The sequence below is a fragment of the Triturus cristatus genome, chromosome 7, assembly GCF_964204655.1.
Source record: "Triturus cristatus chromosome 7, aTriCri1.1, whole genome shotgun sequence".
Taxonomy (NCBI): domain Eukaryota; kingdom Metazoa; phylum Chordata; class Amphibia; order Caudata; family Salamandridae; genus Triturus; species Triturus cristatus.
The window spans coordinates 633,611,509-633,638,705 of NC_140590.1; positions in this window are offsets into that span (position 1 = coordinate 633,611,509).

Genomic DNA, 27,197 nt, shown 5'->3' on the forward strand with positions numbered 1-27,197 from the left:
TTGTTACAGGGCCGTTTTTGCAGCACAGCCACACAGACCTTCCTCCGGTATTATCGGCGGTGCAACCTCTCACGGCTGGAGCTACCGTGTACATCATGTTCCCAAAAGCCTCCGCGCTTTAGAAGTGCACTCCACAAGAAATTGTTCACCTGAACCTTTATTGCAGGAGACCTTCCTCCGGTATTATCGGCGGTGCAACCTCTCACGGCTGGAGCTGCCGTGTACATCATGTTGCACCGCCGATAATACCGGAGGAAGGTCTGTGTGGCTGTGCACCTTCACAGCCTGTTCCAGCACAAGAAAATATGCATTTTGGGGAAGCGGATTGACGGACCTGAAGCCCACCGGAGGGCTGTGAATAATTTTATTTCATATTGGCAGATGAAGTAGTGCTGAAAAAACGGACCCCACCAAAGGGGAAGAATCGGGACTACCATTCCCGGCATGCTGTTCACTGGAGGACACGTGTCTGTAAGGGTCATATATATGGTAATCCAATGCCTGTTTTCCAGCTTGCCAAAATCCCATGATTAAGGTGCAGGTGGCACTGAAACGCGTAGGGATATCAATTGTTTGGGCTGTTGAAACCGTTTCCTGCAATAAAGGTTCAGGTGAACAATTTCTTGTGGAGTGCACTTCTAAAGCGCGGAGGCTTTTGGGAACATGATGTACACGGCAGCTCCAGCCGTGAGAGGTTGCACCGCCGATAATACCGGAGGAAGGTCTGTGTGGCTGTGCACCTTCACAGCCTGTTCCAGCACAAGAAAATATGCATTTTGGGGAAGCGGATTGACGGACCTGAAGCCCACCGGAGGGCTGCGAATAATTTTATTTCATATTGGCAGATGAAGTAGTGCTGAAAAAACTGACCCCACCAAAGGGGAAGAATCGGGACTACCATTCCCGGCATGCTGTTCACTTGAGGACACGTGTCTGTAAGGGTCATATATATGGTAATCCAATGCCTGTTTTCCAGCTTGCCAAAATCCCATGATTAAGGTGCAGGTGGCACTGAAACGCGTAGGGATATCAATTGTTTGGGCTGTTGAAACCGTTTCCTGCAATAAAGGTTCAGGTGAACAATTTCTTGTGGAGTGCACTTCTAAAGCGCGGAGGCTTTTGGGAACATGATGTACACGGCAGCTCCAGCCGTGAGAGGTTGCACCGCCGATAATACCGGAGGAAGGTCTGTGTGGCTGTGCACCTTCACAGCCTGTTCCAGCACAAGAAAATATGCATTTTGGGGAAGCGGATTGACGGACCTGAAGCCCACCGGAGGGCTGTGAATAATTTTATTTCATATTGGCAGATGAAGTAGTGCTGAAAAAACGGACCCCACCAAAGGGGAAGAATCGGGACTACCATTCCCGGCATGCTGTTCACTGGAGGACACGTGTCTGTAAGGGTCATATATATGGTAATCCAATGCCTGTTTTCCAGCTTGCCAAAATCCCATGATTAAGGTGCAGGTGGCACTGAAACGCGTAGGGATATCAATTGTTTGGGCTGTTGAAACCGTTTCCTGCAATAAAGGTTCAGGTGAACAATTTCTTGTGGAGTGCACTTCTAAAGCGCGGAGGCTTTTGGGAACATGATGTACACGGCAGCTCCAGCCGTGAGAGGTTGCACCGCCGATAATACCGGAGGAAGGTCTGTGTGGCTGTGCACCTTCACAGCCTGTTCCAGCACAAGAAAATATGCATTTTGGGGAAGCGGATTGACGGACCTGAAGCCCACCGGAGGGCTGTGAATAATTTTATTTCATATAGGCAGATGAAGTAGTGCTGAAAAAACGGACCCCACCAAAGGGGAAGAATCGGGACTACCATTCCCGGCATGCTGTTCACTGGAGGACACGTGTCTGTAAGGGTCATATATATGGTAATCCAATGCCTGTTTTCCAGCTTGCCAAAATCCCATGATTAAGGTGCAGGTGGCACTGAAACGCGTAGGGATATCAATTGTTTGGGCTGTTGAAACCGTTTCCTGCAATAAAGGTTCAGGTGAACAATTTCTTGTGGAGTGCACTTCTAAAGCGCGGAGGCTTTTGGGAACATATATATATATATATATATATATATATATATATATATATATATATATATATATATATATATATATATATATTCAATGAAAAAACCATAGGTTTCACACATGTTATATTTAGCTGGAAATTTTACTGATAAAAAACCAATGAAATTCCCCCGTTATAGTTACTGTAGGCAACTATAACTCACGCGACCGCAATCCTCTGCTGATGCTAATACTGTATTTAGACACTTATTTGCCCATGTCTTCTTCCATTAAATTTTAGCTATACATATTTTACACATTTTTTTTTTTCATAAAGACACATATGTCATCAGCAGAGGATTACGGTCGCGTGAGTTATAGTTGCCTACAGTAACTATAACGGGGGAATTTCATTGGTTTTTTATCAGTAAAATTTCCAGCTAAATATAACATGTGTGAAACCTATGGTTTTTTCATTGAATTAGCAAGGTTTTTTAAATGCTAATTCCTAACTATAACGTGTGTGAAACCTATGGTTTTTTCAGTGAATTTGTACGTTTTTTTAAATGCTAAGTTACTTTACGCCATTCGTGGCGTGCACGCCCACTTAACGCAGTTCGTTCCGTGCGCGCACGGTGCGCTTCGCGCACCGTGCGCGCACAGTGAGCACGCGGTGCGCTTCGCGCACCGCGCGCCCACTTTACGCAGTTAGTGCCATACACGCAAGGTGGGCACGCAAGGTGGGTAAGCGTAATCGGCGAAATTTTCAAAAAATAAAAATTTACCGTTTTTGGCCTTGGGGGATCTTTGAGGACTCAACTAACATGGCTATGTGCATGGGCGCTGTCTAAACAGCCCCTTTATATGTTTTTTGCCTTTGTTTACAGCCCCCCCCTCAGAGTGCGAGAGAGAAAATGGCGGCCGCCGCTTCCTGGTTTCGACCGATTCGAATGTTTACTTAGATGTAACAGCCAATCAGAATCGCGCTCGCGCACGCCACCGTACGCGTACGGTAAGCGTACCGTAAGCGCACCGTAAGCTGGCTCAGATATATATATTGATTTAAAGGCTATTTTCTCAGAATCTACTGAACAGATTTACACCAAACCTACAAAAGGCACTTCCTTGACCTGAGGACTACCTCTCTGCCAAATTTCTAGTAATTCTGTTCAGCCGTTCGGGCTGTAGCCCTGTCTAAAGGTCCTATGGAAAAATGCATGGGAAAAACGCGTTTTGGGACCCCCCTTTTATCTCAGCCCCCGCTTGACGAATCACCACGAGACTTTCAGGGTAGGAGCGGAGCGTAGCGCCCCACCTATTTTGAAAAATTTGCGAGGATTCGTCGACCGGCGCCAAAGTTATTCAAAATAGAATGTTGCGGATTTCCTATGGAAACGTGGTCCTAACTATAACTACCTACTGGCGACCGCCAGTAGGTAATATATATATATATATATATATCCAAACAACGAAAGTTACTCCATGTAGAAGAGCCACACAAGGTAGGTGGTTAATAGCTTCATTTATTCACTCACGAAGGCTGCATGCAGTTTCACCAAAGGACGCCATCACAAATACAACCAGACGCGTTTCGGGACCTCTTGACCCTTAATCATTGGTTAATGACGTATGCTGCAGGACCGGCAATGCAACTTAATAAGTTCCCCAAACACCTCCCTAGTGGGCGTGGCCACTCCAGTGGCCCTCTGGTATTTGAAGTTGCAATGTACATCAAACTCTAGTGAGTCAGTCCTGTGTGCACACGATGTTCCAAATATTAAAAAACCACAGTGGGCTGATGTGCTGTCTTTGTTTGAATTCTGCTGCATCTTTGATCCTTCACGACGAACTGCCTCCAAAAACAGGTGACGCCCAGTGGCCTCACCCTGAAATGCCGCACTGGCAGCGGGGCTTCTTCTGCGGCCGGAGTGGACCGCGACTATCCAAACAACGAAAGTTACTCCATGTAGAAGAGCCACACAAGGTAGGTAGTTAATAGCTTCATTTATTCACTCACGAAGGCTGCATGCAGTTTCACCAAAGGACGCCATCACAAATACAACCAGACGCGTTTCGGGACCTCTTGACCCTTAATCATTGGTTAATGACGTATGCTGCAGGACCGGCAATGCAACTTAATAAGTTCCTGTGAGAAGTTGGCCTGGTATATGCTGCTCACTAGTTAAAGTGATCACCTTGTACCATGCCAAGCAACCCTTATGGTGTGGTTGTAAGTCAACCTTTTTGGACTAGCTGCCCTAGTGGTAGCGTAGGCTAAGCAGTCTTTGAGGCTAAACTCGTGAAGCGTGTTAAGCAAGCTGTTTTACCAATAGTAACCCCCTTTTATACCAATGAAAGGACACCACACAGATATATATTCAAAATATATATGTATTTATTTATCAAAGTAACCCCTAGTCTCTTTATGAGCACAGGAGCACAAATCGTCAAACAAGATTATCACAGAATACACAGAAGTTGCACTTTATATGGATAGGCCCTGGTGGCCACTCAAACCATATACTAAAATAGTGGTATAAGTACCATGAACAGAAAAGGGAAAAGGCCTAGGGCCTCTAGAATCGCTGGGCCTACAAGGAGCTAACGTCAGTTAGTGACCAGGAGGTCCACGGGTGGCGTGTGCAGAGCAAATAGTCACACGCGTGCTCCCATAGGTTTCAATGGGTGCGTAAAAAGTACAAAGTTACTGCAAAAGGAATCTTCCGGATGACCTAGGAACTTAAGATTTGGAACACAGGCACTAGAGATGTATTACTACACATGGGCACCGGAGTACCAGCTTTACCTCACCCACAGGAAGCGGGTGCATAGGCCTCAAAGTGCGTCGGGTTTCTTCTATCTGTTCCGTTGAGCCTGGGACAAAGATGCTGCAGGCGGTCGGTCCGGGAGAGATGCAGTGGACCCAAGAGTGGATCGGAGATGTTGAAGACCTGTAAGCAGAGGGGACAGTGTTCACAGTCACTAGCCAGTGACCAGCGTGGCACCAGGTGGGTACCAGGCGATGTCGGGTGCAAACAGGTGATGAGGGGTAGCTTGTCTCCGCAGCCACGTGGTCCCTGAAGGTCGACGACGTCCAGGAGTCGGCTCACGAGCTGTCCCACGCAGGCTCTCGCTGTCGGCGGTGTCGGCGACTTGATCGAAGCAAACAAGCCTTGGCAAAAGCAATTGCAGGAGGATTCGGAAATCAGCTGTTGGTTCTGACCAGCAAGGTCAGAGGAACTGCTCCTTTGGAGGGGAGCAAGGGCCAGTCTGGAGCAACCAGACCAGCGGTGTTTGTCGTAGATTTCGTCGCCAAGATGGCCACTAGCCAGCGGGCCAGCAACCGGTTAGGCGCGTCGAGTGGCAAAATGCAGAAGGGCCCCACGCAGATCGTGGAGATGCTGGAGGGCTCACCTTTGGTGCAGATGCTGCTCGAGGGTTGGGCTTCTCAGGACCCAAAGCACAACTTGGAGGGAGCCTCGGTTGTTGCACTGGTCAGCTTGTCGTAGTCGTTCCAAGATGGCTGGCTCCACGTGTCTCGGTGCCTCCACGGGTCTCCTCTTTGCAGGGACTGTGGATCGGGCGGTGAGAGGTCTGGAGGTCCAGGTCTTGTCAGTCTCTGGGCTCGGGCTCCGGCGGGAGGCGGCGGCAAAGCAGACGTTGATTCGCTGGATGGTGCTTGCGTTAGCAAGGTGGTCACTCCCTGACCACAGGGGAGATTGGCTTCAGTCCTCTGTGCGGCAGAGCGTCGAAGTTCCCGTCTTCTTCTTAGTTTCAAGTTGATTCCAGGATGTCTGAAGTCTTAGGACACAGCTCCTACCTTTATTCGGATTCTAGGGGCCGGACTACCTGCTAGGTCCCTCCCTATGGGTGGGACCAGGAAGGGGGGTGGTTACACCCCCAATCCTTTGTCCAGCTCGCCCCAGGCCCGGGACTGGTGTGCCCCAGGACCGGTTTGAACTGGCATATGCACCGAGGCTCCTTGTGAGCCACAGGCATGTCTGGTTTCTTTCAAGCCCTACCTGACCAATACACAAAATCCTGTCTGGGGTGGTGCACGCACCTCCCCTGGCAGGAAACCCTTTGTCCACACCTCCCAAGCTGGAAGGACTCCCAGCAGCAGGAGGGCAGACTTGTGTCTGTGGTGGCAGCATCCATTTTGTGGAGCTGAGGCTATGTCTGATTTTACCCGGGTTTCAGGCACTGTACATGTCGTGTCCCTCTAGAAGGGTGGAATGCTAACCCCGTCGCCAGAATTGGCGAGGGGTTAGTATTCCAATTCGTATGACACCTTACTCGACATGTTTTGATAAAGCCAAACCAAAGATAGCATTTAACCGCGAGGTTCATAATGCACTTAAGAGTATATGGTATGACGATATCTGGAAACAGTAGAAGGAAGTTGTTCCGACCACTGCAGACAGGCTCAGCTCATGCCAGAGCACCATCTCACATGGAACCAAGCACTCTGCCTTCAGGATTGTTAAGGCCTGCTATAGGAGTGACTTATAGGTTACCAGGTGTCCCATCTAAGGTTAGGTATAGGTATACTACACCTAAGTAAGAGGTGATTACACCAACTTACCCCAGCTGAGTGATCAGCCAGTTGTGTCAAATCGTTAGGCCAAGCCTGGGGTGGCATAATACATGCTGCAGCCCTTGGCAGGCCTTGGGTACACCAATGCCCTGGGTACCTAGTGTACACTGGTACAGGGGCTGACAGGGTGATCCAACCAATTGGGTATGTACCTAGGGTACATGGAGTCCATTTTAAAGAGAGAACAGCCAGGCTGAGATCCTGAATAGCAGGATCTCAGGCCAACTAAGTCGAAAAACCAGCTAGACACTAGGCAAAAATTTGGGGGTAACCATAGTCAGATATCCACCTTCCTACACAACCCCCCCCCAAACGAAGGGAGATAAGGCTGACCTCGACCAGGTAAGCCTATATTGCCCAAGTGGCCATATAAGGAGGAACCAGCACTGGCATGGTTACCCCCTGTCTCATGGTCCACTAAGCAATCCTTCACCCTAAGGGTATCAGAGGGTCTCCACCATAGGGAATCTCTACCTTTGGTGTGTCTTGGCAAAGTAAAAGGCTGGTGTTGAGATGGAGTACTGAAGTGAGTGTCCTCAAAGTGAGGCCTCAGCTTCCTCCAATCATCCTCCACCATGGATGCCTTTCTTTCCTTAACTGAGTTGCACTGTGCTCTCAGGGTCAGCCTCTGGCTACCTAAAGCTGGAGGCTGGGTCCCTTTTGTGGGCTTACTGGAGGGACAGGTCAGGTCTGGGGCCCTAAGGTCCCATGTTTGCCTGTACCCAACAGAATCCCTCTGGGGGAGGTCCCTAACTACCTGTAAAGGAGATCCCTCAGGGATGTTTTTACCCATCACCTGACTAGGGCTACTAGCCAGGCAATCCTCATTCTTTTGATGGGGGGGTTCTTGTGGACAGGGGCCCTCTGGGGGTCCACTGGCCTCCCTGACCTCTGCAGCCCTGGGCTGACTGAGGCAGGGTAGAGAGAGGCAGGCTACCTGCACCAGACTGGATCCCACCTTGGAAGGGGCCACTGACATCAGAGGCTCTGCCAGGCCAGGCCTGGCTACCTCTGGGGCAGTTCCTTCACAAGGGGTGAGGTCAGATCCCTGAGGAGGCTGACCTTTTCCTAATGTCTGGGGAGAGGGAGACTTTTCTTCCTCCCCACTACTCTCAGTTTGTGTGGAGTGATCCATTGTTTCAGGCTTCACTACACCTATGTCAGTCTGAGTATAGGCTGAGACCATTACAGCCTTGCCAACCTTTTCAGGGGGGCACTCAGTTTGTGTTTGAGCTGTGACTGTCACAGCTCTGCCAGTCCCTACAGGGAAGTCTGTCTGTGCCTGGGCTGTGGCTACCACTGCCCTTCCAACCTTTTCAGGGAGGAAATCTATTTGGACAGGGGTTGTGAATGGCACAACCCCCCTACCCTTTTGTGAAAGGCCTACCATTTTAGAATGGGTGTCTTGTTCAACTCCAGCCCAAGCTGAGAGTTCTAAGTCATTCCCCAGTAAGCAGTCTACCGGCAAGGTTGGGGACACTGCTACCCTTTTAGGGCCAGTGACCCCTCCCCAGCTGAGACATACCTCTGCCATGGGATGACTGTTCTGTTTGCCATCAATGTTAGTCACCTGGTAGGAGAAACCGGGCAAAAGCTGCTCAGAGGGAACTAGCCAATGGGCCACCATTGTGATGCTAGCCCCAGTGTCTCTGTAGGCCTCAGCTTTTGTACCATTGATGTAGGGCTCCTGTCTGTACCTACCCAAAGTGTTGGGACAGGCAGTGAAGTTGGCAAACCCCATGCCACCATCACAGACAAGAGTGGTTGCTGTAGGGGAATTGGCTAAGCCAGGGTCCCCCTGTGTTCCCCAAGTAAACCCACCCAGATTTCTGGGGGCACTCCCACCACCTGGGGGATTACTGCTGACAGTAATAGGTGGTGTGACAGGAGTAATTGGAGGAACAGTTTTGTTTTTAGCCCTTGGGCAACCGCTGTCAGTTTTCCAATGCCCAGGAGTTTTACACTCATGGCAGTAGGGCTTTTTAGCTGTGGTAGAGGAGGGAGCTTGGGACCCACCACCCTGTGTGGAGTTTTGGGGCCCTGAGGAAGGTTTCTCTTTTTCTTTATCCCCACCCTTCTCTTGAGGCTTGGTGGTATCTTTCTTTTGGTCACCACCCTGGTTTTTAGGCCTGATCCTGGTCCTGACCCATTTATCTGCCCTCTTTCCCAATTCTTGGGGAGAGGTCAAATCTGAGTCTACCAGGTGTTGATGGAGAAGCTGGTTTTGACAATTACTTAAAATCTGCTCTCTCATCATCAAATTGTACAATCCTGTATAATCAGACACCTTACTTCCCAGCAACCAACCCTCCAAAGCCTTAGTGGCACATTCCACATATTCAGACCAGTCCTGAGTCTGTGTCTTCTGGGTGTCTCTGAACATTAACCTGTACTGTTCAGTGGTTAAGCCTAACCCATCAACTAGGACACTCTTCAGGACTCTGTAATTTCTGACATCCTCTTCTCTAACAGTGAGGAGTCTATCTCTGCCTCTCCCCTCAAAGGAGAGCCATAAGATGGCTGCCCACTGGTCTTCAGGAACCTGCTGCACTTTGCAGGCTCTCTCAAGAGCAGTCATCCATTTGTGGATGTCATCCCCACTTTTGTAGGGGGGCACAATCTTGGACAGGTTCCTATTGTCAAAGACCCTATCTTTGTCCCTAGGGACATTGCTGCCACCAGTGGGTATAGACCCACTCTCTCTATGCTGCCTAGCCTTGCTCAGTTTTTCTTCCATCAGGGCTACTTCTAGCTCCTGCTTCCTGATCCTCAGCTGGGCTTCTTGCATCTTGGCCTCATGTTCCCTCCTCTGAGGGGTGGTCATCCTTCTCCTGGAGTGACCTTGAGAGCCTCTAGAGCCATGGGAAGCATTGGAGTCACCTGAGCGATTCCTTTGCCTTCCCAGCCCTGTGTTAAGTCCACTGGGGAGATCCAGTGGGTTGAACCCACTGTCAGTCCCCAATAGCCTTGGTTTAGCTGGGCCAAGTATAACACTTGGCACTGGGCTAGTTCTCCCTTCATCCTCACTACTGTCAGTATCCTTTTCACTCTCATCTTCTGTGGTAGGCATCCCATCTAAGGGGTGACTATTGGGAAGGGGTACTTCAGTGGCATCTTCAGAAGGGGGGCCTCCTGTTCCTGTCCCTAAGGGGGCTAACTGGGAAGCTTTCTTGAGTGCTCTCTGATTCTCATCATTCTGTAAGAGCTCTCTGAGCTCAGCAGAGTTTGGGTTCTTGGGCTGTTTAAGGCCTCTAAGAGTTGCCAAATGCCTGAGCTCATTCTGATTAAGGGTAGCAAAGCTGGATGGTGCCCTCTGGGGGTCACTCTCAACAGAGATGGGTACAGTGGACCCCTCTGCCCCGGCCATTGCTCTTAAGTGTGGGTGGATGTGTTGCAATCTACCTACACTTGGGTTTACCTACTAAACCTATCTAGTAGTTGTAGTCAGGGTGTGCTACTCCCTTTGCTCTACAACAACTAAGTTCAGTAGAACTTAAGTATATCTAATCTTGTTTTATATGTACCTACAGGTACCTATGTGATCTTTCAATTGGTAACCAAGAGATTACAATGGTAAACCACAGCAAGCTCAAATCCAACCGCTGCTCACCAATGTGAGAAGTTGGCCTGGTATATGCTGCTCACTAGTTAAAGTGATCACCTTGTACCATGCCAAGCAACCCTTATGGTGTGGTTGTAAGTCAACCTTTTTGGACTAGCTGCCCTAGTGGTAGCGTAGGCTAAGCAGTCTTTGAGGCTAAACTCGTGAAGCGTGTTAAGCAAGCTGTTTTACCAATAGTAACCCCCTTTTATACCAATGAAAGGACACCACACAGATATATATTCAAAATATATATGTATTTATTTATCAAAGTAACCCCTAGTCTCTTTATGAGCACAGGAGCACAAATCGTCAAACAAGATTATCACAGAATACACAGAAGTTGCACTTTATATGGATAGGCCCTGGTGGCCACTCAAACCATATACTAAAATAGTGGTATAAGTACCATGAACAGAAAAGGGAAAAGGCCTAGGGCCTCTAGAATCGCTGGGCCTACAAGGAGCTAACGTCAGTTAGTGACCAGGAGGTCCACGGGTGGCGTGTGCAGAGCAAATAGTCACACGCGTGCTCCCATAGGTTTCAATGGGTGCGTAAAAAGTACAAAGTTACTGCAAAAGGAATCTTCCGGATGACCTAGGAACTTAAGATTTGGAACACAGGCACTAGAGATGTATTACTACACATGGGCACCGGAGTACCAGCTTTACCTCACCCACAGGAAGCGGGTGCATAGGCCTCAAAGTGCGTCGGGTTTCTTCTATCTGTTCCGTTGAGCCTGGGACAAAGATGCTGCAGGCGGTCGGTCCGGGAGAGATGCAGTGGACCCAAGAGTGGATCGGAGATGTTGAAGACCTGTAAGCAGAGGGGACAGTGTTCACAGTCACTAGCCAGTGACCAGCGTGGCACCAGGTGGGTACCAGGCGATGTCGGGTGCAAACAGGTGATGAGGGGTAGCTTGTCTCCGCAGCCACGTGGTCCCTGAAGGTCGACGACGTCCAGGAGTCGGCTCACGAGCTGTCCCACGCAGGCTCTCGCTGTCGGCGGTGTCGGCGACTTGATCGAAGCAAACAAGCCTTGGCAAAAGCAATTGCAGGAGGATTCGGAAATCAGCTGTTGGTTCTGACCAGCAAGGTCAGAGGAACTGCTCCTTTGGAGGGGAGCAAGGGCCAGTCTGGAGCAACCAGACCAGCGGTGTTTGTCGTAGATTTCGTCGCCAAGATGGCCACTAGCCAGCGGGCCAGCAACCGGTTAGGCGCGTCGAGTGGCAAAATGCAGAAGGGCCCCACGCAGATCGTGGAGATGCTGGAGGGCTCACCTTTGGTGCAGATGCTGCTCGAGGGTTGGGCTTCTCAGGACCCAAAGCACAACTTGGAGGGAGCCTCGGTTGTTGCACTGGTCAGCTTGTCGTAGTCGTTCCAAGATGGCTGGCTCCACGTGTCTCGGTGCCTCCACGGGTCTCCTCTTTGCAGGGACTGTGGATCGGGCGGTGAGAGGTCTGGAGGTCCAGGTCTTGTCAGTCTCTGGGCTCGGGCTCCGGCGGGAGGCGGCGGCAAAGCAGACGTTGATTCGCTGGATGGTGCTTGCGTTAGCAAGGTGGTCACTCCCTGACCACAGGGGAGATTGGCTTCAGTCCTCTGTGCGGCAGAGCGTCGAAGTTCCCGTCTTCTTCTTAGTTTCAAGTTGATTCCAGGATGTCTGAAGTCTTAGGACACAGCTCCTACCTTTATTCGGATTCTAGGGGCCGGACTACCTGCTAGGTCCCTCCCTATGGGTGGGACCAGGAAGGGGGGTGGTTACACCCCCAATCCTTTGTCCAGCTCGCCCCAGGCCCGGGACTGGTGTGCCCCAGGACCGGTTTGAACTGGCATATGCACCGAGGCTCCTTGTGAGCCACAGGCATGTCTGGTTTCTTTCAAGCCCTACCTGACCAATACACAAAATCCTGTCTGGGGTGGTGCACGCACCTCCCCTGGCAGGAAACCCTTTGTCCACACCTCCCAAGCTGGAAGGACTCCCAGCAGCAGGAGGGCAGACTTGTGTCTGTGGTGGCAGCATCCATTTTGTGGAGCTGAGGCTATGTCTGATTTTACCCGGGTTTCAGGCACTGTACATGTCGTGTCCCTCTAGAAGGGTGGAATGCTAACCCCGTCGCCAGAATTGGCGAGGGGTTAGTATTCCAATTCGTATGACACCTTACTCGACATGTTTTGATAAAGCCAAACCAAAGATAGCATTTAACCGCGAGGTTCATAATGCACTTAAGAGTATATGGTATGACGATATCTGGAAACAGTAGAAGGAAGTTGTTCCGACCACTGCAGACAGGCTCAGCTCATGCCAGAGCACCATCTCACATGGAACCAAGCACTCTGCCTTCAGGATTGTTAAGGCCTGCTATAGGAGTGACTTATAGGTTACCAGGTGTCCCATCTAAGGTTAGGTATAGGTATACTACACCTAAGTAAGAGGTGATTACACCAACTTACCCCAGCTGAGTGATCAGCCAGTTGTGTCAAATCGTTAGGCCAAGCCTGGGGTGGCATAATACATGCTGCAGCCCTTGGCAGGCCTTGGGTACACCAATGCCCTGGGTACCTAGTGTACACTGGTACAGGGGCTGACAGGGTGATCCAACCAATTGGGTATGTACCTAGGGTACATGGAGTCCATTTTAAAGAGAGAACAGCCAGGCTGAGATCCTGAATAGCAGGATCTCAGGCCAACTAAGTCGAAAAACCAGCTAGACACTAGGCAAAAATTTGGGGGTAACCATAGTCAGATATCCACCTTCCTACAGTTCCCCAAACACCTCTCCAGTGGGCATGGCCACTCCAGTGGCCCTCTGGTATTTGAAGTTGCAATGTACATCAAACTCTAGTGAGTCAGTCCTGTGTGCACACGATGTTCCAAATATTAAAAAACCACAGTGGGCTGATGTGCTGTCTTTGTTTGAATTCTGCTGCATCTTTGATCCTTCACGACGAACTGCCTCCAAAAACAGGTGACGCCCAGTGGCCTCACCCTGAAATGCCGCACTGGCAGCAGGGCTTCTTCTGCGGCCGGAGTGGACCGCGACTATCCAAACAACGAAAGTTACTCCATGTAGAAGAGCCACACAAGGTAGGTAGTTAATAGCTTCATTTATTCACTCACGAAGGCTGCATGCAGTTTCACCAAAGGACGCCATCACAAATACAACCAGACGCGTTTCGGGACCTCTTGACCCTTAATCATTGGTTAATGACGTATGCTGCAGGACCGGCAATGCAACTTAAAAAGTTCCCCAAACACCTCCCCAGTGGGCGTGGCCACTCCAGTGGCCCTCTGGTATTTGAAGTTGCAATGTACATCAAACTCTAGTGAGTCAGTCCTGTGTGCACACGATGTTCCAAATATTAAAAAACCACAGTGGGCTGATGTGCTGTCTTTGTTTGAATTCTGCTGCATCTTTGATCCTTCACGACGAACTGCCTCCAAAAACAGGTGACGCCCCGTGGCCTCACCCTGAAATGCCGCACTGGCAGCAGGGCTTCTTCTGCGGCCGGAGTGGACCGCGACTATCCAATGATTAAGGGTCAAGAGGTCCCGAAACGCGTCTGGTTGTATTTGTGATGGCGTCCTTTGGTGAAACTGCATGCAGCCTTCGTGAGTGAATAAATGAAGCTATTAACTACCTACCTTGTGTGGCTCTTCTACATGGAGTAACTTTCGTTGTTTGGATAGTCGCGGTCCACTCCGGCCGCAGAAGAAGCCCTGCTGCCAGTGCGGCATTTCAGGGTGAGGCCACGGGGCGTCACCTGTTTTTGGAGGCAGTTCGTCGTGAAGGATCAAAGATGCAGCAGAATTCAAACAAAGACAGCACATCAGCCCACTGTGGTTTTTTAATATTTGGAACATCGTGTGCACACAGGACTGACTCACTAGAGTTTGATGTACATTGCAACTTCAAATACCAGAGGGCCACTGGAGTGGCCACGCTACATGGAGTAACTTTCGTTGTTTGGATATATATATATATATATATATATATATATATATATATATATATATATATATATATATATATATATATATATATATATATATATATATATATATATATATATATATATATATATATATATATATATATATATATATATATATATATATATATATATATATATATATATATATATATATATATATATATATATCTATATTACCTACTGGCGGTCGCCAGTAGGTAGTTATAGTTAGGACCCCTTTTCCATAGGAAATCCGCAACATTCTATTTTGAATAACTTTGGCGCCGGTCGATGAATCCTCGCGAATTTCTCAAAATAGGTGGGGCGCTACGCTCCGCTCCTACCCTGAAAGTCTCGGGGGGATACGTCAAGCGGGGGCTGAGATAAAAGGGGGGTCCCAAAACGCGTTTTTCCCATGCATTTTTCCATAGGACCTTTAGAACGAGCTACAGCCCGAACGGCTGAACAGAATTACTCGAAATTTGGCAGAGAGGTAGTCCCTAGGTCAAGGAAGTGCCTTTTGTAGGTTTGGTGTAAATCTGTTCAGTAGATTCTGAGAAAATAGCCTTTAAATCAATATATATATCTGAGCCCGCTTACGGTACGCTTACCGTACGCTTACCGTAAGCGTACGGTGGCGTGCGCGAGCGCGATTCTGATTGGCTGTTAGATCTTAGTAAACATTCGAATCGGCCGAAACCAGGAAGCGGCGGCCGCCATTTTGTGTGTTTCACTCAGAAAAAAAAGAGTGAAAACAAGAAAAGGGGGCAATGAGGAGAGTTACAGACCCCCTTACATTTGTGAGGGGGTCAAAGAAGGACTGTAAAGTACAAAGAAAACATTTATTGATTTTAAAAAAAATCACGGGGTACGCGTACGGTAAGCTTACGGTAAGCGTACGGTAGAAAAAAAAATAAATAAATAAATGAAATTCAGATTTAAGTGTTTAGATATTAGGGGGCTCTAAAAAGAGCCGTTGTGTTTATGAAATGATTTTTTAGTGGTACCTACAAGTAAGTACCGATGCAGAGTCTAAGGTTCAAGAGGAAGACTCTGTTCCCTTCATCATTGAAGTGCACACCATCTCCTCTATAAATGTCTTGCATGTCATAACGCAAGTTGTTGTGGTAAATGGCACCCATACCATAGTCACGGAGGAAAGCAGAAACAGATTTGTTGACGTGCTTTCTTGCTTTGTCATCGCACCGCGTGCCCACCGTGCGTGCACGGCACTAACTGCGTAAAGTGGGCGCGCGGTGCGCGAAGCGCACCGCGTGCTCACTGTGCGCGCACGGTGCGCGAAGCGCACCGTGCGCGCACGGAACGAACTGCGTTAAGTGGGCGCGCACGCCACGAATGACGTAAAGTAACTTAGCATTTAAAAAACCGTACAAATTCACTGAAAAAACCATAGGTTTCACACACGTTATAGTTAGGAATTAGCATTTAAAAAACCTTGCAAATTCACTGAAAAAACCATAGGTTTCACACATGTTATAGTTAGCGGAAATTTTACAGATAAAAAACCAATGAAATTCCCCCGTTATAGTTAGTGCAGGCAACTATAACTCACGCGACCGCAATCTTCTGCTGATGACATATGTGTCTTTATGAAAAAAAAATATTTGTAATATATGTATAGCTAAAAATGTATGGAAGAAGACATGGGCAAATAAGTGTCTAAATACAGTATTAGCATCAGCAGAGGATTGCGGTCGCGTGAGTTATAGTTGCCTGCACTAACTATAACGGGGGAATTTCATTGGTTTTTTATCTGTAAAATTTCCGCTAACTATAACATGTGTGAAACCTATGGTTTTTTCAGTGAATTTGCAAGGTTTTTTAAATGCTAATTCCTAACTATAACGTGTGTGAAACCTATGGTTTTTTCAGTGAATATATATATATATATATATATATATATATATAGCCTAATTTCTCAGTTTCACAGATGTGTGGTATAGCTTCATCACTCTTGCCCATGGGATTGACTTGTGCTACAGACTTCACACAGGGATTGCCTTGCTTCAGCAATGTGTTTTGGTGCCTCATTGTAATTATTTCTTCTTATATGAGGGTCTTTTCCACAATTAGATGCGCACATAGGTTCTCATGTTTCTTTTCTCCCACTGGACGTCAATGAATGTGGGAAGGCTGAGCTAACCTGCATCCAAAGTGAAGTGATAGCATGTGCTTTTCTTTTTACATACAGCACATCCATGGTTATGTTACGTTCACCTACTCACATAATAGCATGTAATGGCAACACCACCACCCCACTTGCACCATGGTGCACATGTGTCATCTTGTTGTCATGACATAACATAAGATTTTAAGGGACAGATTTCAAAACCAATTTCATACTATCTGTGCTATTACCCTCTTTAATGCGGAATGCTGGACACATTATGATTGGACATGGGAATGAAACCTGTGCTTATGTATCCTCTTTTCACCTCCCCTTTGGTGGCACATCACTTGCACACTGTCACAGTGTTCCTCTATGTAGGATGTGTGTTAGAATGATGTGATCTACATTGGTGTTGGATTGGAAAGTTCACCACTAGGGGTGGGCGGAATTTGCGAAATCCACTTTCGCAAATTATCGCGAAAAGGTTAAAAATTATCGCAAACACGCGGAAATATCGCGAAGATGCGGAAGTATTTTTCCCGCATGTTCGTGAGATTTTCTGCATGGTTGCGGCTCGCCAACTTACCCATGTGGTTGCTCCCGGGCGCGGCCATCTTGTTTTCAGTTGTCTCGCGGTGCATGATCGCGAGAAGAAAGACGTGATCGCGTGACGCATGACGTCACTGCGGGCGCGAACTGTCGCGAGACAGCGCAAATGGCTAAAAACAATACAACATCTCATGGAGAACGCGACCGGATCAAGAAAACTTGTCGGCGAACGCAGGGATTCAGGTAAGGCGATCCCGCGAGCGCAAGAATGTATTATTTTACAGCGCGAGCAAGAAACAAATTATCGCCAAGCTGCGGAATGTGGAAATTGTGACATTTTCGCGCTCTCCGTGGAACGCGAAAATGTCAAATTATCGCAATTTCCGCGAACGGAACAAAATTTTCGCCCAGGCCTATTCACCACGTTGTCCATGGTATACATCCTTATCGCTGGGTGAATGAGAGTTGGACTTTGTTGTGGCTTGCAGTACTTCATACATATGAGGCCTTACAATGTCATGCAATGATATGTCCCATTGCCAAATTAACATGATTTGGGCATGTGCTCCACCAGAGCATCATGATTGATGATAGTTTCCTAGCCCATCAGACTTGTACATGTGGGCCACAGTGGCTTAGTCAGAGTCGACATGTGTGACTTGTAGGTAATGTGTTGCGCATTTGCCATGTAGTATGGCACAAGTATATGGGGGTCACACCAACAACATATGCACAGACAAATTAAACCCAAGACTGATATGTCAATGTGTTCCTACATGATTGAGTGCCTTGTGGTCTGTGGTGTGCTTGAGATGTACTTACTGACAAGTAGGCCATCCTCATGGGTCCCATTCTGGAAACGCTGATTGATGGAAGATGAATGAGTCATGTGCACTGCCCGAGTACTTGGCAAGGACATTGATAAAAAATCAGAGATGGTCCACAATTGCCTGCACATTCATGGAATAGTTGTGCTTCCTATAACCGTAGATATGTGGTGTAGCTACAGGAGGCACATGTTGCACTTCATTGCTCCCAACACATGGGGGAATCCTGCAATGGCATAAAATCCTTGCTTGTTGTCCTGTTGTTGCTGTGCTGTGTTGAAGAAGTAGAGGTACTGGGGAGTGAGGCTTATGATGGCATCCAGGACGGTGGGGAGGAACAAGGAGAAGGATGCCTGGGATACTCCTGCCACTCTGGCTATGGTCGGTAGAAAGGTTTGTGACGGCAGCATATGTAAGACAGCGAGTAGTTTGGCCTGCGGAGGTATGTTGGTACAGCGCTGGGATGCTGGCTGCAGCCTTGGCGGACAATGAACTCCCTCTTGAGCCTGTAATGGGCAATAACAACTTCTTTCCTGAGGTCAATGAGGGTTATCCTCTGACGGTATGTCTGTTCCCTTCTCCTGCACCTGCCTCTGTGGTGGTGGTAGTGGTGGTCTCCTAGGTGCTCCTAGATGCAATAGCAGTAGACCTATGGCATAGTAGAGCTTGCCAAAGTGATTTGGGTCTGTTCAGTTCAATTTTACAAGTGTACTAGCTTAATTTTAAGACCAGCTTTTCCCTAGCGGTAAAAAAATCCAGCTAATGGAACCTTGCAGCAGTTTTTTAGAATTAGCGGCGTTTCCGAAAATCCCTTGTACATATGGTGGCGTGTGTTTTGCGGTTGTTTTTCTAAGGGAACGCCTACCTTGCATATCAATTTCTGTAAATGCCACTAGCCGAGCTGGCGTTATAAAAAATAGGCGCTAGCTGTGCACAAGTGAAGCCTGGGGTTCTCTAGCGTCACTTTGTAAATAAGGTGATGAATTATGAAAAACACAGCAGTGTCAAAAGAATTACGCCACAGTGGCGTTAAATCCTTGTAAATATGCCCCCTTAGGTTTATCCAGGGGCCTTGTGTGAGGGTAGACAACATCTAGCGGGTTCGTTTTACGAGAGATCTGAAATAAGAACTTAGTCTTATTTTGTGGGTACTTAGCCAATGATAGCAAAAATAGTCAGTGGAATAATTGGCTGCCCTGTGGGATGCACTTGTTATGGAGGGCCAGGAACAAATGCAGAAGTCAATTGTAAAAACAAACTGTCGAAGTTGCCTAGAAGTATCCACTAATTGGGTTAATAAATGTCTTACTTCAACAGCTATCATATTTTCTATGTCAGGACCTCTTATATACCCATCCAATAAGGGTCTGAAGCCCCTTCATTGCTCAAGAGACCCACTCTAACATTCTGAACTAAATAGGGTTGGTGTGCATCAAACCATGCTTGATGTCCATGATATCTTAAATGGACTTCTAAGCTGCAATTGATAGGGTTCATTGTAGCAGGAATTGCAGCAGCTCTATATGTATGAAAATTTCCTGTATTTGGGATAAACTACATCGAACTACATGAATTGGTAAAATACTTCAAAAAGATATACAGTCAGTCGCAGATCCTGGAAGAAGTGCTGCGGGGTGGTGGTGCGGGGCTGGGGAGGGGCAGGGTGGGGGGTAGTAAACTCGGGCATACAGCTGAAGAGAGTTAAGTACATAAATAAATAAAACTAATTACATTACGCGCGCTGCAACGCAAATGGCATTGCAGCGCGCGCAAAGTAATTCATTTTATTTATTTATTTATTGATGTACTTAACTCTGTTCGGCCGTATGCCGGAGTTTACTACCCCCCACCCTGCCCCTCCCCCGCCCCACGCCACAGCACTCCTTCCAGGAGCTGCAACTGTATACAGTATGTACATTTACAACAAAAAGTAAGCCCTCCACCTGCGTTTCGGAAACTCATAGTAAAGAGGTGTTGTGCAAGTGCTGTCCTAAAAGTTAGCCCTGTCAGAATACGTTGTGCCATTACAAAACAGATTCAAAACATGAGATTCAAAACTGAAATCAAAATGGGAAATAACCTTTTAATAACTCAAATGTCTGACACACCTACAGCAGAAAGGAACCACCCGTATGGACTGAAGGACAGAAACAATATAAAAACAAGCATCTCTGCAGCGGCGGATCCTGCGCTAGGCAGATTGCTCTTTGAGCAGTGCAAAAAGGAAAAATAAAATGATAATAACACAATGTTATTATCATTTTATGTTTCTGTACTGAGGTAGTTTTAAGTGGCGGGGTGGGGCTTTCGTCACAGACAGCAGGGGGAGGAGTGGTTGGTGCACTTAACCCCTTCGCTGCTAGGTCCTTTTCTCCCCCTGTGCTAAGCCTTTTTTTGGCTATTTGGGGTAATTCGCGCTTAGGCCCCAGTAATTTAAAGCATCTGTTTTTTTCCCTGCAAATGGTATCAACAAAGGGGTTGTGGTGCTGAAATCACAATTTTCCCAGCTTTCAGGGACCAGCAGACTTTTGTCAGAAAACCAAATGTTTTTACACAGTTTTGGCATTTTTCTGGGACATAGCCTATTTTTGCTATTTTTTGTGCTTTCAACCTCCTTCTAGTTAATGGTAGAAATGGGTATGAACGCAATAATGGATCCTGGGAAGCTATACATTTTGGAAAAGTAGACAAAATTCTGAATTCAGCAAGGGGTCATTATTGTAGATCCTTCAAGGTTTCTTCATAGAAACTAACAGTTAAATATAGGAAAAGTTGAAAAAAACAGCCATTTGTGACAACGTTTTCACCTGTAACTTCTTCTAACTGTGACAGCTGTTTGAAAGCAATATACCGTTACATCCGCTAGACCTTTCTGGTTGTGGGGATATATAGGACTTGTAGGTTCACCAGGCACCCGACGAACGCAGACCCAATAACTGAGCAGCATCTTGCATTGGTTTTTCATTATGTTCCGGGTATGTAGCAATTCATTTAGGAAAATATATACATGGAAAAATCGGTATGAAAGACACCTATTTATTTCTGAAATTGGAACAAAATATAGAGTTTAGAAATAGTAGATATTTGCACATTTCCGAAACTGTGTGTACCCATACTAGCATGAGACTTATAGGTCATTTTTCAAAATGACTTCTTTTTTACACATTGTCTTTCATTTGGAAGGCAGAAATGCATCGAAAGTCAAAAGGTAATAACAGAATAACAGTTGCTCTACAATTCTATGTTACCCAAAGTCTCCCGATAAAAATGGTACCTCACTCGTGTGGGAAGCCCAAGTACCCGCGACAGACAAGGGCCCAAACATTGTGTGATAGGCAATTTTGATGCTGCCTTAATACGTTTTGGGCCCTTGCCTGCTGTGGGTACTTGGGCCTCCCACACGAGTGAGGCACCATTTTCCTTGGGAGCCCTGGTGGAACGCTGGGAGGTAGGAAATTGTGTCAGCCCGGTGATGCCACAACTTTCCCACACAAAAAAATGTGGAAAGGTGTCTTTTTCAGCTAAATTTGAGGTTTGCAGGCGATTCTGGGTAAGAAAACTTTGGGGAATCCACGCAAGCCATACCTCCCTGCAATCCCCCGGGTGACTAGTTTTCAGATATGTGTAGTTTTGGTAGGTTTCCCTAGCTGGCCGCCAAGCACGGGGCCAAAAACCCAGGTGACCCCCCTTGCAAACCCAGGTCGTTTTGTGATAGGCAATTTTGATGTCACCTCAATCCGTTTTGGGCCCTTGCCTGTCGCGGGTACTTGGGCCTCCCACACGAGTGAGACACCATTTTTATCGGGAGACCTGAGGGAATGCTGGGTGGTATGAAATTTGTGTCAGCCCGGTGATGCCACAACTTTCCCACACAAAAATGTGTGGAAAAAGTGATTTTTTTCAGCTAAATTTGAGGTTTGCAGGGGATTCTGGGTTAGAAAACGTTGGTAGATCCACGCAAGCCATACCTCCCTGGAATCCCCGGGGTGTCTAGGTTTCAGAAATGTGTGGGTTTGGTAGGTTTCTCTAGCTGGCCGCTGAGTACGGGGCCAAAAACCCAGATGAATCCCCTTGCAAAACCAGGTTGTTGTGTGATAGGCAATTTTGAAGTCGCCTCAATACGTTTTGGGCCCTTGCCTGATGCGGGTACTTGGATCTCCCACACGAGTGAGGCACCATTTTTATCGGGAGACCTGGGGGAACACTGGGTGGTAGGAAATTTGTGTCAGCCCGGTGATGCCACAACTTTCCCACACAAAAAACTGTGGCAAAAGTGATTTTTTTCAGCTTAATTTGAGGTTTGCAGGGGATTCTGGGTAAGAAAACGTTGGGGGATCCATGCAAGCCATACCTCCCTGCAATCCCCCGGGTGTATAGTTTTCAGAAATGTGTAGGTTTGGTAGGTTCCCCTAGGTGGCCGCCGAGCCAGGGGTCAAAAGCTCATGGGACCCCGCTTGAAAACCAGGTTGGTTTGTGATGTCGCCTCACTAGGTTTTGGGCCCTTGACTCTCGCGGGTACTTGACCCACCCACACAAGTGAGGTACCATTTGTCTCGGAAGACTTTGGGGAATGCAGGGTGAGTGGAATTTTGTGGATCCACACAAATTCCAGAACTTTTGCAAGGGATTCTGGGTTACAGAACCTGGAGAGAGTCAGTCAAGTCACCCCATCCTGGATTCCCATGGGTGTCTAGTTTTCAAAAATGTATAGGTTTGCTGGGTTTCCCTAGGTGCCGGCAGAGCTAGGGTTCCAAATCTAAAGCTAGGCACATCCTGAAGAAAATTCAGTGCCTAGTGGGCTTTCCGCCGCCCTGGGGAGGAGGGAAGTCGAGGGCTATTGACCCGATATGCCCCCAAGGGGGGCAGAAAGACTGTGGCTATTCATTTGGGGGAGTGGGGGCATTGGGATGCCCATTCTGGGAAGCCCCTACCCCTACTAATAGAAAAGCCAGCATAATCGCTGGTGCCTAGTGGACTTTCTGCCCCCCACTGGGGGTAGATCAGGGAATACTGCCCCCATCTGCCTCCTAGGGGGCAGAAAGGCTGCAGCATCTTTTTTGGGGTGTGGGGGCATTGGCATGCCCATTCTGGGCAACCCCCACCCCGAACTTTGGAAACAAAAAAATCACTGGTGGCTAGTGGGCTCTCTGTCCTACCCCGGGGGGGGGGCAGATAAGTGGCTATTGCCCCATCTGCCTCCCAGGCGGGACAGAAACACTGTATCATTTTTTTGGAGGGTGGGGGCCTTGACTTACCCATTCTGGGCGACCCCCAACCTATATAAAAAAAATCTGGTGCTTAGTGGGCTTTCTGCCCCACCCCCGGGGGCATATCAGGGGCTATTGCCCCCATCTTCCTCCTGGAGGGGCAGAAAGTCGTTAGTTTTCTTTGGGAGGGGTAGGGTGGGGCATTTGCATGACCATTCTAGGCAGCCCCCAACCCGGCCTATTAAAAAAAAAAAATCCTGGTGTCTAGGGTGCTTTCTGCCCCCACGGGGGGGGTAGAGAAAGACTGGAATTTTGTGGGGGGGGAGTGGTGGGGGCATTGGCATGCCCATCTTGGGCAGCCCCCAACCCTAAAGAAAATGTTTTTAAAAAAACCCTGGCGCTTAGTGGGCTTTCTGCCCCTCCGGGGGGCAGAAAGACTCTAATTGTGCAGGGGGGTGGGGGCATTGGCATGCCCATATTGGGCAGCCCCCACCCCTAATTTCCATACTAAAACAATTCCCTGGTTCTAGTGGGCTGGGAGGCGGCAGAAAGACTGGAATTTTGTGTGGGGGGGGAGAGGGTGGGGGGGGGGCATTGGCATGGCCATCTTGGGCAGCCCATACCCCTAAAAAAATGTTTTTAAAAAACTCTGGCGTCTAGTGGGCTTTCTGCCACCCTAGGGGGGCAGAGAGACTCTAATTGTGCAGGGGGGGCATTGGCGTGCCCATATTCAGAGACGTTTTAAGGCATGGGCAATGTGGGCTCTGGCCCAGGGCCCCACAGCCTTTCAGGGGGCCCCCTACCTGAGCTGGCTCTGTTCTCCACACAGTCCTGCTCTGACAACCTTGAATGATTTTTTAACATAGATTGTTAATACCATTTTCATCTAATTTATGTTTAATACGCGTAATGTGTGGGAGTCTATTACAGACATTTTGCAGGGAAATGTGTTTTTCAACACCAGGTAACATCCATAAAAAAAGTTTCTCTTAGATCAAAACAGGACCTTACCTATCAGAAATGGCACTGGATCGCAGAAATGATTTGCAATAATGTTTGTGAGCTGCTGCTATTTTACAGTATTGAAAGCACAGGTAATTATCCCTGTATATAAGCTGGAAACACATTTAGAATATGGACAAGTGGGCCTGCGCAGCGTCTGTGACTTGGCCAAAGAGGGCATGAAAAATCTGAAATTGGATCGTAAATTCAAAGCTGTTCCGAACAGGGTCCCCAAAATAGGATGGGCCCAGGGCCCCCAAAATCCTTAAGATGTCCCTGCCAATATTGGGCAGCCCCCACCCCTAATTTCCATACTAAAAAATCCCTGGTTCTAGTGGGCTTTCTACCCCCCCGGGGGGCAGATTGGGGGCTGCAGTCCCCATCTGCCCCCTAGAGGGGCAGAGACTGAATTGGGCCAAAAAATATGGAGGAGCAAAAGCACTTCCCCAAGATGCCGCTCCCCCCTCCCTGGTGCCTAGTGGGTGGATCCCTGCTTGGGGACTGAGTGGGGTTGCCTCTGATATTAGGGAATTGTTTCTTAATAATCAGAGGCTGTCCAAGGAATGTGGACCATAATCCTATCCCCGACCACGAGGTAGTCACTCAAGGAAACAAGAGTGGAAGAGGAAGGGCTGTAATCATCAGCGTCACTTAAGTGAGGAGAAGGCAAAAGCCTTCTAGACAGTCATTCTGAGATCTGTCTCAAATCTTCATGGGTAATAGTGGGACTTTGCTCCCAATGGTCTCGGTGCCCCGGGTGGACTAAACCTTCCCAAGCAGGAAGCTCTGACCCCATGGGTTTCAACCATCATCTGAGTATGCAAGCAACAAGGAAAGGGCAATATCTGTATCTGCGTGCACGTGCGGCAACCAAACAGCCATTCAACACAAGAGATACTTAGTGGTGAAATGCAAGACATGATTAACCAAGTAAACTGGGCTCACACATTATCTAGTTTAAACTTAAATAAAGGATACTACCAGCTTTACCTGGGAGAAAGGTCACAATACATAACAACTTTTGCCACCCAATGCAATCTGTTTCGATATAAGTGCCTCCTTTTTGGGGTCTTTTCAACCACTGATAGGGTCCTGGAAGAGATCAGGCTTGTCATTCAATGTATACTCAACTGCCTAAATTACAGCGACAACATCCTGGTCTTTGGAAAACCGATGAACATGATAAAACATTAACCAAAGCCTGTCAAACCCTCCACAATGCTCATTTTACTTACAATAAAGCAAAATGTCACTTTGAAACAATGTCACTAAAATTCTACATGTTTTCAGAGGAGTGCATATGCCTTGACCCTGAAAAAGCCTCTTCCTGACACTTCGCTCAGCCAGAGAACATCTTGGCACATTGATCCTTTCTAGGACTAGAAAACTACTGTTCAGGGTATAAACCTGAATTGAGACATAGTGGCCACCACAAAAGGCAGCTGCGACAGAAAAACTGTTAGATTTGGGGGTCTCTAGTTGGCAGAGGTAGGTACCTTTGACCAAATAGGGAGCCTTGCGTCTAGTCAGGGTAAGGGGCTACACTCCTAAAATAACCCCTGCTCACCCCCTTGGTAGCTTGGCACGAGCAGGCAGGCTTATCTCAGAGGCAGTGTGTAAAGCATTTGTGAACACATACAGTAATACAGTGACAACACTACAGATGGAATGTACGACGTTATTCCGCCGCCTTTTTCCCCGCTTGGAATCACAACGCGGTCGTTACAACGACCGCATTGTGATTCCACATACCATTACTCTGCAAGTCGGAACAACGACTTGCGGAGGGGGGGCGCTGGATGTTGGAATAGTATAATTTACTATTTCAACTCCAGTGTGTGCGGACATTAGGGAAGGTGTTGGATTTTAAATCCAACACCCCCCCCCCCTCCGCAAGTCGTTCTTCCGACTTGCGGAGTAATGGTATGCGGAATCACAACGCGGTCATTGTAACAACCGCGTTGTGATTCCAAGCGGGGAAAAAGTTTCGGGGAGAACGTTGTTTACCCTACAGATGGACACCACACAGGTTGTATTATAGAAATAAGTATTTTTATATGGACTTAACACAAGACCAAACGACAAAAATCCACAGTACTGTACTCAAAAATAGACTCTAAAATAGTAGAAAATAGCTCAGTTCTCTCAAGTTGTAAATGCAACACTTTACTCTCAAAGTACCTTGGATGCGTAACGCAATGCAAACAAAAGGGTCGCAGGGAAGGTGATGCGTCGGTTCCTTACACTCAGGGAAGTGGATGCGTCAGTTCCTTACTGCTGGGCAGGGGAGTTGATGCTCGCCCCTGTGTGGGGTGTTGATGTGTCGGTTTCTTACTGTTCTCCGGTACGATGCGAGAAGATGGCGCCTCGATGTGATACTCTCCTCTGGTGCGATGCGACAAAATGGCGTCTTGCTCACGATGCAACAACGTTGAGGTGATGCGTGCACGCCCGACGGCCGTTCGGCGTCTCGATGATCTTTGGAGCCGCGACAGCCCTGCGACGCGCTTCTCTGGTGATGCAACGGCGACTTCTGCGGCGGAAGCATGCTTCTCCGGGGATGCGCCGCACTTCGGTGATGCGATGGCAGCAGCGGCGGCACGCTTCCTTGGTGATGCGACGGCAACTGCTGAGGCGACGACACGCTTCTCGTCGCTGAGTCGCGCTTCCAGCTCCCAGCGATACACAGTCTCTCAGAAGGCCCAGCACAACAGCAGGCACTTCAATTCCCAGCAAGGGAATTCAGGGGGGAGTTGGTTGGTGACGTCTTGTATCCCTGAGACTTCAGGCAGGAGGCAAGCTCAAAGTTAAAGTCCTTGGAGATTTTTCTTCAAGTTGATGAAAAGCACAGTCAGTTCTCTTCTCCTTTCTTTGGCAATGAAGCAACCACTGCAGGCCAACCCCCAAACACACAGCACAGGGGTAGTCTCCTCCTTCAGCTTCCTGGTTCTTCTCCTCAGCAAAGGTTCGTCTTGATTCCCAAAAGTGATCTAAAGTTCTGGGGTCTGGGTCCCCCTTTATATACACACAAATCCTTTGTCTCTGAAGGCAGAGAGTGTCTGTACCTAGTCCAAACCAGTTCTGTGCAGTCCTGGAGCACTTTATTTACAGGACTTCTTCTTTCCTTTGACAGTGTGGTCCAGGGTCATCAGATGTACCACAGGAGGTGGAGCCAGCATTGTGGAAGGCAGGCACAGCCCTATTCAGGCCTAGGTGCTACTCCTCCCACCACTCCTCATGCAGATAGGTCTATTCAGCCTTGTGCTGACTCCCTGTCTCCTGGAGCCACCCTAGCCCCT